The sequence below is a fragment of the Mauremys mutica genome, chromosome 3, assembly GCF_020497125.1.
Source record: "Mauremys mutica isolate MM-2020 ecotype Southern chromosome 3, ASM2049712v1, whole genome shotgun sequence".
Classification (NCBI taxonomy): Eukaryota; Metazoa; Chordata; order Testudines; family Geoemydidae; genus Mauremys; species Mauremys mutica.
Genome location: NC_059074.1, coordinates 15,631,928 through 15,643,681, shown reverse-complemented (window position 1 = coordinate 15,643,681; position 11,754 = coordinate 15,631,928).

Here is an 11,754-nt window from a genome sequence, read left to right as displayed (position 1 = left end):
CCCAGGAGATAGTACAACACAGAATTCATGATCCATGTGCAAAAGTCCCAGTTAGGAGGCAAAAATCTCATACGATGTAAGAATACTATGGTTACCTACTATTGGCACTCCCAAATAGGCCCTCCTACACAGGGATGAAAGTAAGATGAATTACTTAGCGGTATGGGGCCTCACTCTGGCCCCCTGGAAGTGGTGGGGCCTCGGGCAGAAAGAATGGGGTTGGGGGTCAGCCTCCCCCAGCTAGCCCTTCCATGCTGCCTCAGGGCCGCCCAGAGGATTCCGGGGGCCCGGGGTCTTCGGCGGCGGGGGGCCCTTCCATTCCGGGACCCGCCGCCGAAGTGCCCGAAGACCCGCGGCGGGGGCCCCCCCGCCGCCGAATTACCGCCGGAGCGGGACCCGCCGCCGAAGCGCAGCCCGGTCTTCAGCGTTAATTCGGTGGCGGGGGGGCCCCCGCCGCGGGTCTTCGGGGCACTTCGGCGGCGGGTCCCGGAAGGGAAGGGCCCCCCGCCGCTGAATTACCGCTGAAGACCAGGCTGAACTTCGGCGGTGGGTCCCGCTCCGTCTTCGGCGGTAATTCGCCGGCGGGGGGTCCTTCCACTCCGGGGCGGAAGGACTCCCCCCCCGCCGGTGAAGACCGGGAGCGAAGAAGCTCCTGCGCCCAGCCCCGCAAGAGTTTTCCGGGCCCCCCGGAGCGAGTGAGGGACCCCGCTCCAGGGGCCCCGAAAAACTCTCGTGGGGGCCCCTGTGGGGCTCGAGGCCTGGGGCAAATTGCCCCTCTTGCCCCCCGCTCTGGGCGGCCCTGTGCTGCCTGTCCAGTGCCACCCGGGGCTCTGGCAGCGATTTAAAGGGCCTGTGGCTCCAGCCACTGCCATGGCAGCGCTTTAACATGGGCTGCGTATGGGCTGGTACCGGCAGCCACTTCTTACCAGTACGCCATTCTGGCCTGTACCAGCCCACTTTCACCTCTGCTCCTACCTACAAGTAAATATAGAAACTAGATTCTTACACAGGAGTCTCAAGGTTCAAACTGGGTTTCAGATGGGTAGGAAAATCATTGCTACTATGTATAAGCAGCATTAGCTAGTGAATAGAGTACATTCTTTTCTGGATAGAGTAAATGACCTTCAAGAATCAGAGAAACATAGAAGATTAGGGTTGGAAGAGACCTCAGGAGGTCATCAAGTCCAATTCCACCACCTCCCTAGGTAACCGAGTCCAGTGCTTCACCACCCTCCTAGTGAAATAGTGTTTCCTAATATCCAGCCTAGACCTTCCCCACTGCAACTTGAGACCATTGCTTCTTGTTCTATCATCTGCCACCACTGAGAACAGCCTAGCTCCATCCTCTTTGGAACCCCCCTTCAGGTTGTTGAAGGCTGCTATCAAATCCCCCCTCACTCTTCTCTTCTGCAGACTAAACAAGCCCAGTTCCCTTAGCCTCTCCTCGTAAGTCATGTGCCCCAGCCTCCTAATAATTTTTGTTGCCTTCCGCTGGACTCTCTTCAATTTGTCTCATACCTTCTGTAGCCAAAACTGGACACAATACTCCAGGTGTGGCCTCACCAGTGTCTAATAGAGGGGAATAATCACTTCCATCGATCTGCTGGCAGTGCCCCTACTAATACAGCCAATATGCCATTGGCCTTCTTGGCAACAAGGGCACACTGCTGACTCATATCCAGCTTCTCATCCACTGTAATCCCCAGGTCCGTTTCTGCAGAACTGCTGCTTAGTCAGTTGGTCCCCAGTCTGTAGCAGTGCATGGGATTCTTCTGTCCTAAGTGCAGGACTCTGCACTTGTCCTTGCTGAACCTCATCAGATTTCTTTTGGCCCAATCCTCAAATTTTTCTAGACATCTAGCCATCTAACCATCTAGCCAGATTTCTATCCACCTTATAGTCCATTCATCCAATCCGTACTCCTTTAACTCGCTGGCAAGAATACTGTGGGAGACCATATCAAAAGCTTTGCTAAAGTCAAGATATATCACATCCACCACTTTCCTCATATCCACAGAGCCAGTTATCTCATCATAGAAGGCAATCAGGTTAGTCAGGCATGACTTGCCCTTGGTGAATCCATGTTAATTGTTCCTGATCACCTTCCTCTCCTCCAAGTGCTACAAAATGGATTCCTTGAGGACCTGCTCCATTATTTTGGCCGGGGACTGAAGTGAGGCTGACCGGTCTGTAGTTCCCCGGGTTCTTTTTCTTCCCTTTTTAAAATATGGGCACTATATTTGCCTTTTTCCAATCATCCGGGACCTTCCCCAATCACCATGAATTTTCAAAGATAATGGCCAATGGCTCTGTAATCACATCAGCCAACTCCCTCAGCACCCTTGATAGAAGATACACTAGCTTCAAAATAGCTAAGTTTGATCAAGAAGAGGGAATGAAAATAATGAAATGGAACAAAGGATTCCCCACTGATTAGATTATGCTGTATTTATGTAGTTTTAATTAAGTAATTCAATGCCACAAAGTATTATAATCAGGTAGCAATAAACCCAGAATTTAAATTCCAAATTATAGGAAGGGCCTTCTTTAAGATACCAAAGTCAGGGAATTCCAACAAGGTTCACTCTCTGTGCATAACCTGCCCCCAGGTGCTTGTAGTAGGAATTGCAGCTTACTGGCATAGAGAGATGCTGTGGAGATGAAAACTGGATCTCACCTGCTTAGATGTTTTTGTATTTGTTTCATCATGAGTCATGATGAAAATGTGTTTTTTGTGGGACAGATGTTTTGGCATTTTTTCACACTTTGTGGTTTAAAAAAGATACCTCTTATGTTACTATTCACTGTCATTCATAGTAGCAATTCATAGTCATTCATAATGACAATGAATAGTCACTGGGCCAGAGAACACAAGTGAGAACTACTTTAACTTTGTGGTTGTGGCACTCACTGGCAAAGTGGGAGACCGCACGTCAAGTCCCTATTCTAATGACTATGTAATGAGTTATAGAGTGCAACAGCTCCAACAGGTGAGATTAAGAGCATCTCCAACAGATGGGACAGAACACCACACTCAAAAGGTGTGTGGGTTACACATGGAACTTGGATGGAAGAGTTTAGAAAAGGCACCAAGAAATCAGTCTGCATGCAGATAGTTACAATGTTCAGCTGCAGCAGCTCGGGAAGTCATTTGTTTAATAAAGAGCCAGTTCAGTTCAACAAACACTGAGTCCTCTCATGTTATTACCCAGCATGTGGTACATAAAACAACTGGGGCCATGGCTCCTCCATCTGAAGCTGATTATGCTGGAGGGGTGACAAGGAATTGCCTTATGGCTGCAGAAATTCATGGGAGATGCATGCTGGCTTCGGTAGAATTCTTCCTGGAGCCGAGGGAGAATGCATGCTGCAGCCTTGCAAGAACTCCTTCTGTTGCCGCATGTACAATGATCTGTGGAACTGGAGTCAGAAAGCCCATGTTCCCTGGAGGGGCTGTTATTTGATGGGACACCAGGGGAATGGGTGTAGCTAAGCTGGAACCAACTTGGCCACATGGACAGAGTAGTGCACAGCTTTTAATAAAGTTCCACTTGTTCAACACAATGTGCATTCTGCTTCACTGTTTGCTAATGAAACACGGTGTATGCTCCCCCCACAACTTCAGGAAGAACTCTGGTTGTGTCAGCTAGGAGTTTCCCAGGGGCTCCTAATGCAACATGGCTCCTCCTTGCAGCCCTCCCCTGCCCAAGCCAGCCAAGGTTCAAAGCGGGAAGCGGCGGCCTGCACATCCCTCGGCCCAGGCCACTTCCCGCAGTCCCCATTGGCCTGGAACGGCGAACTGCGGCCAGTGGGAGCTGCGATTGGCTGAACCTGCGGACACTGCAGGTAAACAAACCATCCCAGCCCACCAGCAAATTTCCCTGATGGGCTGCACGCCAAAGGTTGTCGATCCCTGATTTAGAGAGTTGAGATTTGTGTTGTGTTTCCTACATATCACCTATTTATCGTCTGCGCTGCACTCAACCCGGGGATTTACTCAATGACATGTAGGATAAAATGGAGAACTAATGTTTTAGAAGTGGGTGGTCACAGTCTGCTGGATGAGAATTTGTTGGACCCTAACTTGTTGGTGGTTGGACTATTCTGTTTCATTCTTAATTGTCCCATTTTTTCCCACTAGCCTTATACTAGGCCCCAAAATTCTGCTCTATATTTTTTATTTGTTTAGATTTACCTAGAGCCAGGAGCATATATTCAGTCTCATTCCTAATTACCCATTTTCACAAGTCTGCTAATGGACCTTCACATTCTTCTGTGTATTTGGTTTTTTTTAAATTTGAACCAATTTTTGCTGGGGATGTCTTGTTTCTGTTGTGTATTTGGTTGTCATGGGTTTTGTTACTATGGCAACTGAGTTAGACTATTAAGGGATAGCTCAGCCGGTTTCAACCGGCTGAGTGAGCTCTCTGTGTCTGTAAATAAAATGGAGGTTTTGGTTAGCTGTCTGCTCTCTGGCCTCAAGTGATTGCTTCCTACACCGGCTGCCCCAAGGATATAACACTGGCGACGAGGATGGGATCCTGGTGCTGCTCCAGTAACAGAAGGAAGTAGAAGTCAAGGTAAAGACCAAACAAAGAAAAAAAGCTGCTTGTTTGCACTGACTGTGAAAGTGAAACTAAAAATCATGGCTACTCTGACCAGGCCCCTGGAGCCTTTTGATGAGAATACAGAGCAGTGGCATGTGTATACTGAGCATTTTGAGCTTTTTGGTATTGCAAATGACATTACAGAAGCAAAGAAGGTGCCAATATTCTTAACTGTTGTAGGGGCTAAAACCTACTCTCTGCTACGCAGCTTACTACACCCTGTTAAGCCTGAGACTAAATCTTACAGTGACATTGTGGAAATCCTGGGGTCTCATTTCTCCCCAAAACCACTGGTAATTGCTGAAAGATATAGGTTCCACAAAAGAGACCAAAAGGAAGATGAAACAGTTGTACAATTTGTAGCCATTTAAAAAAAGCTAGCAGAACACTGTGAATTTAAAGAGATGTTAAATGATGCCCTGCGTGACAGGTTAGTGTGTGGCCTCTGCAGTGAAGCTATACGGAAGCGCCTACTGACAGAGGCTCAGCTTACATTACAGAAGGCTGTTGATATTGCTGTCTCCATGGAACTGGCTACAAGGGAGACACAATACATCGGTGCATCCCCTAGGGTGCAAAAAGTGTCACAAGAACCGACCCACAAAACTGTGCAGAGTCAAGAATGTTACCACTGTGGTAAGCCAGGACACCAGGCATCAGAATGCTGGTGTAAGGACCTGGTGTGTCGACACTGTGGCAAAAAGGGACACATTGAGTGTGCCTGTAAACAAAAGAAAAAGAGGCCTGTGGTCTGGCCGACAAAAAGAGGAACCTTGCATACCCTAGAGCAGACCCAGGATGATCAAGGTGACACCGCCTCACAAGAGGAAGTGCCACTGCATGTTTTGTCTTTGGCAGCGGGCTCACATGAATACTGGGTAACCCCCTTATTGGAGGGCAAACCTATACGCATGGAACTAGACACCGGTGCAGCTGTCTCGCTGGTTCCTGAGACTGTGTATTAGGAAAAGCTACAGCATCTTCCGCTTAAGGCAACAAAAACTGTTCTGAAGACGTATACAGGTGAAGCTGTGCCCATGTTGGGCACTATTGATGTTAAGGTGGAGCTCAATGGACGGGCGGCTAAATTGCCACTGTTTGTGGTGAGAGGTAACTACCCAGCCTTAATGGGTAGGTCTTGGCTTGGGAAGATTCAGCTGAACTGGGCAGAAGTGCACCGGATGACTAAAGAAGAAACCAGTCTAACCCCTATACTAAGGAAACATGCTGCTGTTTTTGGAGATGATTTGGGAAGTATGAAGGGAATCACTGTGACATTGAACATTAAACCTGGCAGTCCACCAAAATATCTGAAAGCCCGAACTGTGCCATATGCCATCAGGCCAAAAGTTGAAGCAGACCTGGAGCGCCTGGTCACCAATGGAGTCCTAATACCAGTTACCCATAGCTCATGCGCCACTCCTATCGTTCCAATAGCGAAGAAAGATGGCTCTCTCCGGATTTGCGGTTATTTTAAAGTCACTGTCAACCCAGTGTTGTGTGCAGAGCAATACCCGCTTCCCCGCATCGATGACCTCTTCGCAGGCCTGGCTGGGGGACAAAAGTTCAGTAAGATTGATCTGAGTCAAGCATATTTACAGATGCACGTCGATGAAAAGTCCCAAGAGCTGTTGACTATTGTGACTCATAAGGGGCTTTATCGATACTGTCGCCTACCCTTCGGAATCACATCAGCTCCCGCCCTGTTCCAGAGGGCTATGGACCAGATCTTGTGTGGCTTGTCAGGAGTTCAGTGCTATCTGGATGATATTCTGGTCACTGGAAGAAATGAAGAGGATCACTTAAAGAATTTAGAGGCTACCCTACAAAGACTGGAAGAGTATGGCCTACGAGTTCGCAAAGACAAGTGTGAATTCTTCAAGCCCTCTGTTGAATATTTGGGACACATCATTGATTCTGCAGGTCTTCATAAGGCCCCTGCAAAAGTTAAAGCTATTGTGGAGGCTCCCCCACCTCGAAATGTAAGCCAGCTGCGCTCATTTCTAGGACTCCTGAACTATTATGGAAAGTTCATCTCACAGTTAGCCACACTGCTAAAACCACTTCATGAGCTCCTTGGGCAGAACAAGGCCTGGAAGTGGACTGAAGCCTGTGATGTTGCATTTAACAAAGCTAAGGATGCATTGCTAAATTCTGAAGTTCTAACACACTTTGATCCATCCTTACCCCTGCAATTGGCCTGCGATGCTTCCCCTTATGGAGTGGGAGCGGTCGTGTCACACATTATGCCTTCGGGAGAAGAAAGACCTATTGCTTTTGCTTCACGCACTCTAAGCAAAGCAGAAACTAACTACGCCCAAATCGAACGTGAGGCATTAGGAATTGTTTTTTGGAATTAGGAAGTTTCATCAGTATCTGTTTGGGCGAAAGTTTACTCTTCTTACAGACCATCGACCTCTGACATCAATTTTTGGACCCTACACAGGCATTCCCCCATTAGCTGCTAGTCGTATGCAACGTTGGGCATTGATACTTTCTGCACACACATATGAAATCAAATATCGGAAATCCACTCTGCACGGCAATGCAGATGGCTTCTCAAGGTTGCCTTTACCGGTCAAACATCAAGATAGTGCCCAAAAGGAAATCTTCTACTTTGAACAGGTAGAGAATACACCCATCACTGCTACTCAGATAAAGAAGGCAACCCGCGTTGACCCAGTATTATCCCAAGTTATGGACCTGGTGATGCATGGAAAATCTCGACAAACCTCTCCGGTCTCACCCGACCTTGTTCCCTACATGTCCAAGCGGACGGAGTTATCGGTCCAATCTGGTTGTTTGTTGTGGGGGAGGCGTGTCATTATTCCACCACCCCTGAGATCACAGATGTTAGAACACCTACATTCCGGTCACTGTGGAATAGTGCGCATGAAGGAAATTGCACGAAGCTATTTTTGGTGGCCTAGATTGGACAGTGCTATTGAAGAGAAGGCAAAAGCTTGTATGTCATGTCAGGGTGTAAGAAATGCACCCCAGTTGGCACCCCTACACCCATGGGACTGGCCTGAAAACCCGTGGCAACGTATTCACGTTGACTTTGCTGGCCTCCTTGAAGGAAGCATGTTCTTGGTGGCAGTAGATGCCCATTCTAAATGGCCAGAAGTCTCTATAATGCAGTCCACTACTGCAGAGAGTACTATTCAAAAACTACGAGGACTCTTTAGTCGTTTTGGTCTGCCAGAACAACTTGTGAGCGACAACGGACCGCAGTTCGTCTCTCAGGAGTTTCAAAATTTTATGAAGGCAAATGGGATACACCACATCACGTCAGCACCATATCATCCGTCCACCAACGGATTAGCTGAAAGATTTGTGCAGACAATGAAAAACGCTTTGAAATCAGCAAAGGGACAACACTCCATTCAAAAGCGTCTGGATACCTTCTTACTTTCCTATAGAAACACACCTCATGCTACGACCCAGGCTTCCCCAGCCTTTCTAATGATGGGACGACAGCTGCGCACTTGCTTTGATCTGCTGAAACCTTCTGAACCCAGACAAACTGTACAACATCAGCAGCAATATCAAGTCATCAGACGGGCACCCAGAGCAAAAGACCGAACCTTTAGCCCAGGACAGCCAGTTTTGGCTCGGAATTATACTTCCAGAGCTAAATGGGTCCCGGCCACAGTCATCACTCAAACAGGACCTGTTTCCTATACAGTCCGGACTGCAGAGAATCTTACCTGGCGGCGACATGTAGATCAGCTGTTGCCAGGTCATGCCATCTTCAGGACGCATCTGCAGTTGAGGGGTCTGACTTCACCCCTCCTGTTGAGACACCGAATCATGAGTCACCTGTTCCTGACTGTTCTCCTCCATTACCGCCGGCAGCTGAGATACCCCTTTGCCCAGCACGAGCTGATACCACCTCCTCACCTATTCGTGCTGCGGACCCTGAGCCCCTAGTACTTTCGGGTGCAACAACACCAGAAGTTCGCCGTAATCCACTAGAGACAGACGGCCTCCTCATCGGCTGGATCTTTAGTTAGGGCGAACCCACGGTTATGGGGCAAAATAATCCCCAGGGTTTAGCCGGGAATGGAGGCAGTCTACCCTCCTTCTCTAGTGTAGTGTGTGTTTTATTTTGGGGATGTTCTTATTAGGGGGGGAGGAATATGTTGTGTATTTGGTTGTCATCTGTTTTGTTACTATGGCAACTGAGTTAGACTATTAAGGGATAGCTCAGCCGGTTTCAACCAGCTGAGTGAGCTCTCTGTATATCTGTAAATAAAATGGAGGTTTTGGTTAGCTGTCTGCTCTCTGGCCTCAAGTGATTGCTTCCTACACCGGCTGCCCCAAGGATATAACAGTTTCCTTTGTAATTATTCTAATTTTCCAGACATTTAATTATGATATTTTGTGAGGAAAGGAGGCCCCTCCACTTTTGGAATCTTAAACGCTTTGCATTGGGGTGACGCTATCAGGCATTGCATGTAGCAGGACCATGTCTGACAAGAGTTGCAAAACGTGGTGCATCCTACACATAACCCTTATCCTACACAGCTCCCTACCAGGGATCCTACTGGTAAATGTACACTCTCAGAGGTAGTACATGAATAGAGCTGGGGAAAGAGAGAGAGTTTCCTACTCACCTGACACATTTTGTATTCCACCCTATTTCAGATCAAGACGAGGTGCCTTTCTGGGTGATATGCTTTAGTCGGTCAGAGGTTATTGAGTTCCGTACAGGTATAACAAAGTTCTATGGTGAGTGCGTAGCAGAGATGCCAGCCTAATGTGCCCCCTCCTGGAGTGGTGGTACAGAAGATCTGCCTCAGTTTCTCTACATAGTCTTCAGCCCACTTGCACTGGAGAGGTGGCTTAGCCCTCCAGCCAAGTTGCTTCAGAGAATTCAACCCCTTACAGATTAACTAAGTCCCTCAGTCAAAAACCAACCGAGACACCAGACAAAAAGAATCTTGAGCCCAGTCCGGCTCAGCTTTCAACCCCCTTCCTGGCAGGCAGGCCCCCAGCTGCAACAGCTTGTCCTAACACTTAACAGGCTCCTGGACTCCAATGAATCTTGGCCAGGCCCACCCTTCTACACAGGGGCTCTGGCAGGCTGCAATCTTCAGAAAGCTCCTAGACCCAGCCATGTTTCTTGCCCCACACAGGAGCAGCCTCTCTGCTCTCCTTCCCCATCAGGCCCCAACTAGTGGCCTCCCCTCCTTTTAAGTCCATCTCTCAGGCCTAATGCCTAGCACAGGTGGAGCAGAGCAGAGCTAATCAAGTGCATGTCTGGTGTTTAACCCTTTCCTGTCTGTTTCAGGCTTTGTCAGAGTATGGTACAGGAGGTCAGGCTTGATGAACTAATAATGGTCCTTTCTGGCCTTAAGATCTCTGAATATCTTTGGTACTGTACACTACCAAAAGATCTACTCAGTGACGTGGTAAGCTGAGCAGGGGAGTAACTCAGTAATAAAGATGATTAGATTGGGATCAGTGTAATATTCTCTGTTTTGGGTTGAACAGACTTGGGGGGGTGAATATCCCTCTCTTGTTCTCACTAACCATCTTTCTGCAAGTCTGTGATTAAGTTTCAATAAATTTCTCCGTAAGCTTTTATTTTAATGATTAAGTCTCTTCTCCTGTCTTTGACATGGAAAGCGGACGGTGTTGTGTCGTGTCTTACTGCTCACGCTGTGGGGAGATGATCTCTGCCCTGATCACGTTGGGATGAGATTTTTCATATGACTGGATCCGATGTTCCTTTTAGCCCTTAAACCAGCTGGATGGACAAATCTGCTATCAGATTTAAGCTATTAGTCTCAGACTCTGGCCAGCATTTTCAAAAGTGACTAGCAATTTTGGGTGTATCAGTCATTGGGTGTTCAATTTGAGTCACTTTGAAGGGGTCTGATTTTTCAGAGGATAGGGGTTCAGTCTTTCTGAACATTAAAACCCTTTGAGGGTACAGAAGGGGGGTGCCAAATACTGAGGCACTCCAAATCATGACTTGCTTTTGGAAGTCTTGGCCTCTTATCAGAGAAGGTGGCTCTCATTTACATTGGTTTAAATTCAGTTGAGGTCAGTGGAGTTGCTCCTGACCCACACAAGTGTAAGTCAAGCCAAAGGGTCGAGTTCCTTCAAACAGACAAAAATCCTCTCACCCTCTATTGGTTTGATTTTTATCTCGGGTTTCAATGTGGTGCTTATCTCCTTTCTGCGGTCGAAAGTTAGAAACTGTTACCGAGCATGGGGATTACATTTCTCTGGCATCCATTTTATTGTCAGAGCAACATTTTACAAGAAGGGCTTATTTCTTGTTTGCCTGTACGTGGCTCCGCCATCGTATGGAAAAATGGTCTTGAGATTAAGGCATTGGTCTGTGGCTTGGGAGACCACTGTACAGTTCCCAGCCTCATCTCAGCCTTACTGCGTGGTCTTGGTTCATTGTCTTAGGATCTGGGCCTCTCCTACAGAAGACAATAGAAGGGGTCTCATTGAATTCAGTGGCTACAGAATTGGCCCACAAGTTTGTCTAGCCTTCAGTTCCCCATTGATAAAAAGGGGGCAATGATATTTCTTGATCTCAAGGGAATGTGAGGTGCTTGGGTGCTATGTGATGGGGACTTATCTCTTGTAGCGGAGCACAAACCTTGTCCCATTCTAAGGTCCTTGCAGCTGCTAGTTTCCTAGATGAGGGTAAGGTGGGTATGGGGCCATATGCCTCTCCATACCAGCTTGGACAACTTGTAAGGCACATCAGCGGCCTAGGGCCTGAGCTTAAACTTGATCTAACAATGGACAAAGTCAATGGACCTCCCTGATCTTGGCTGTACGGGTATATCTGGAAAAGGAGGGTGGAATAACTTAATTCCTCTCCTCTGTGCCCCCTTTTCAGAACTCATCCCCACAGGGTGACCAGCTGTCCCAATTTTATAGGGTTGGTCCAGATTTTTGGGTCTTTTTCTTATATAGGCTCCTATTACCCCCTACCCCCTGTCCTGATTTTTCACACTTGCTGTCTGGTCACCCTACCTCCCCATGCAGCTCCTATAGCACGTGAAGAATGTGAGATATGGGGAAAATTTCCAATTGGAAAGAGCCAACCACAGCAGAATCTCATTTTACCATACACTACTCTCTCGTCAAAATACAAAGCACTGCACTGCAACAC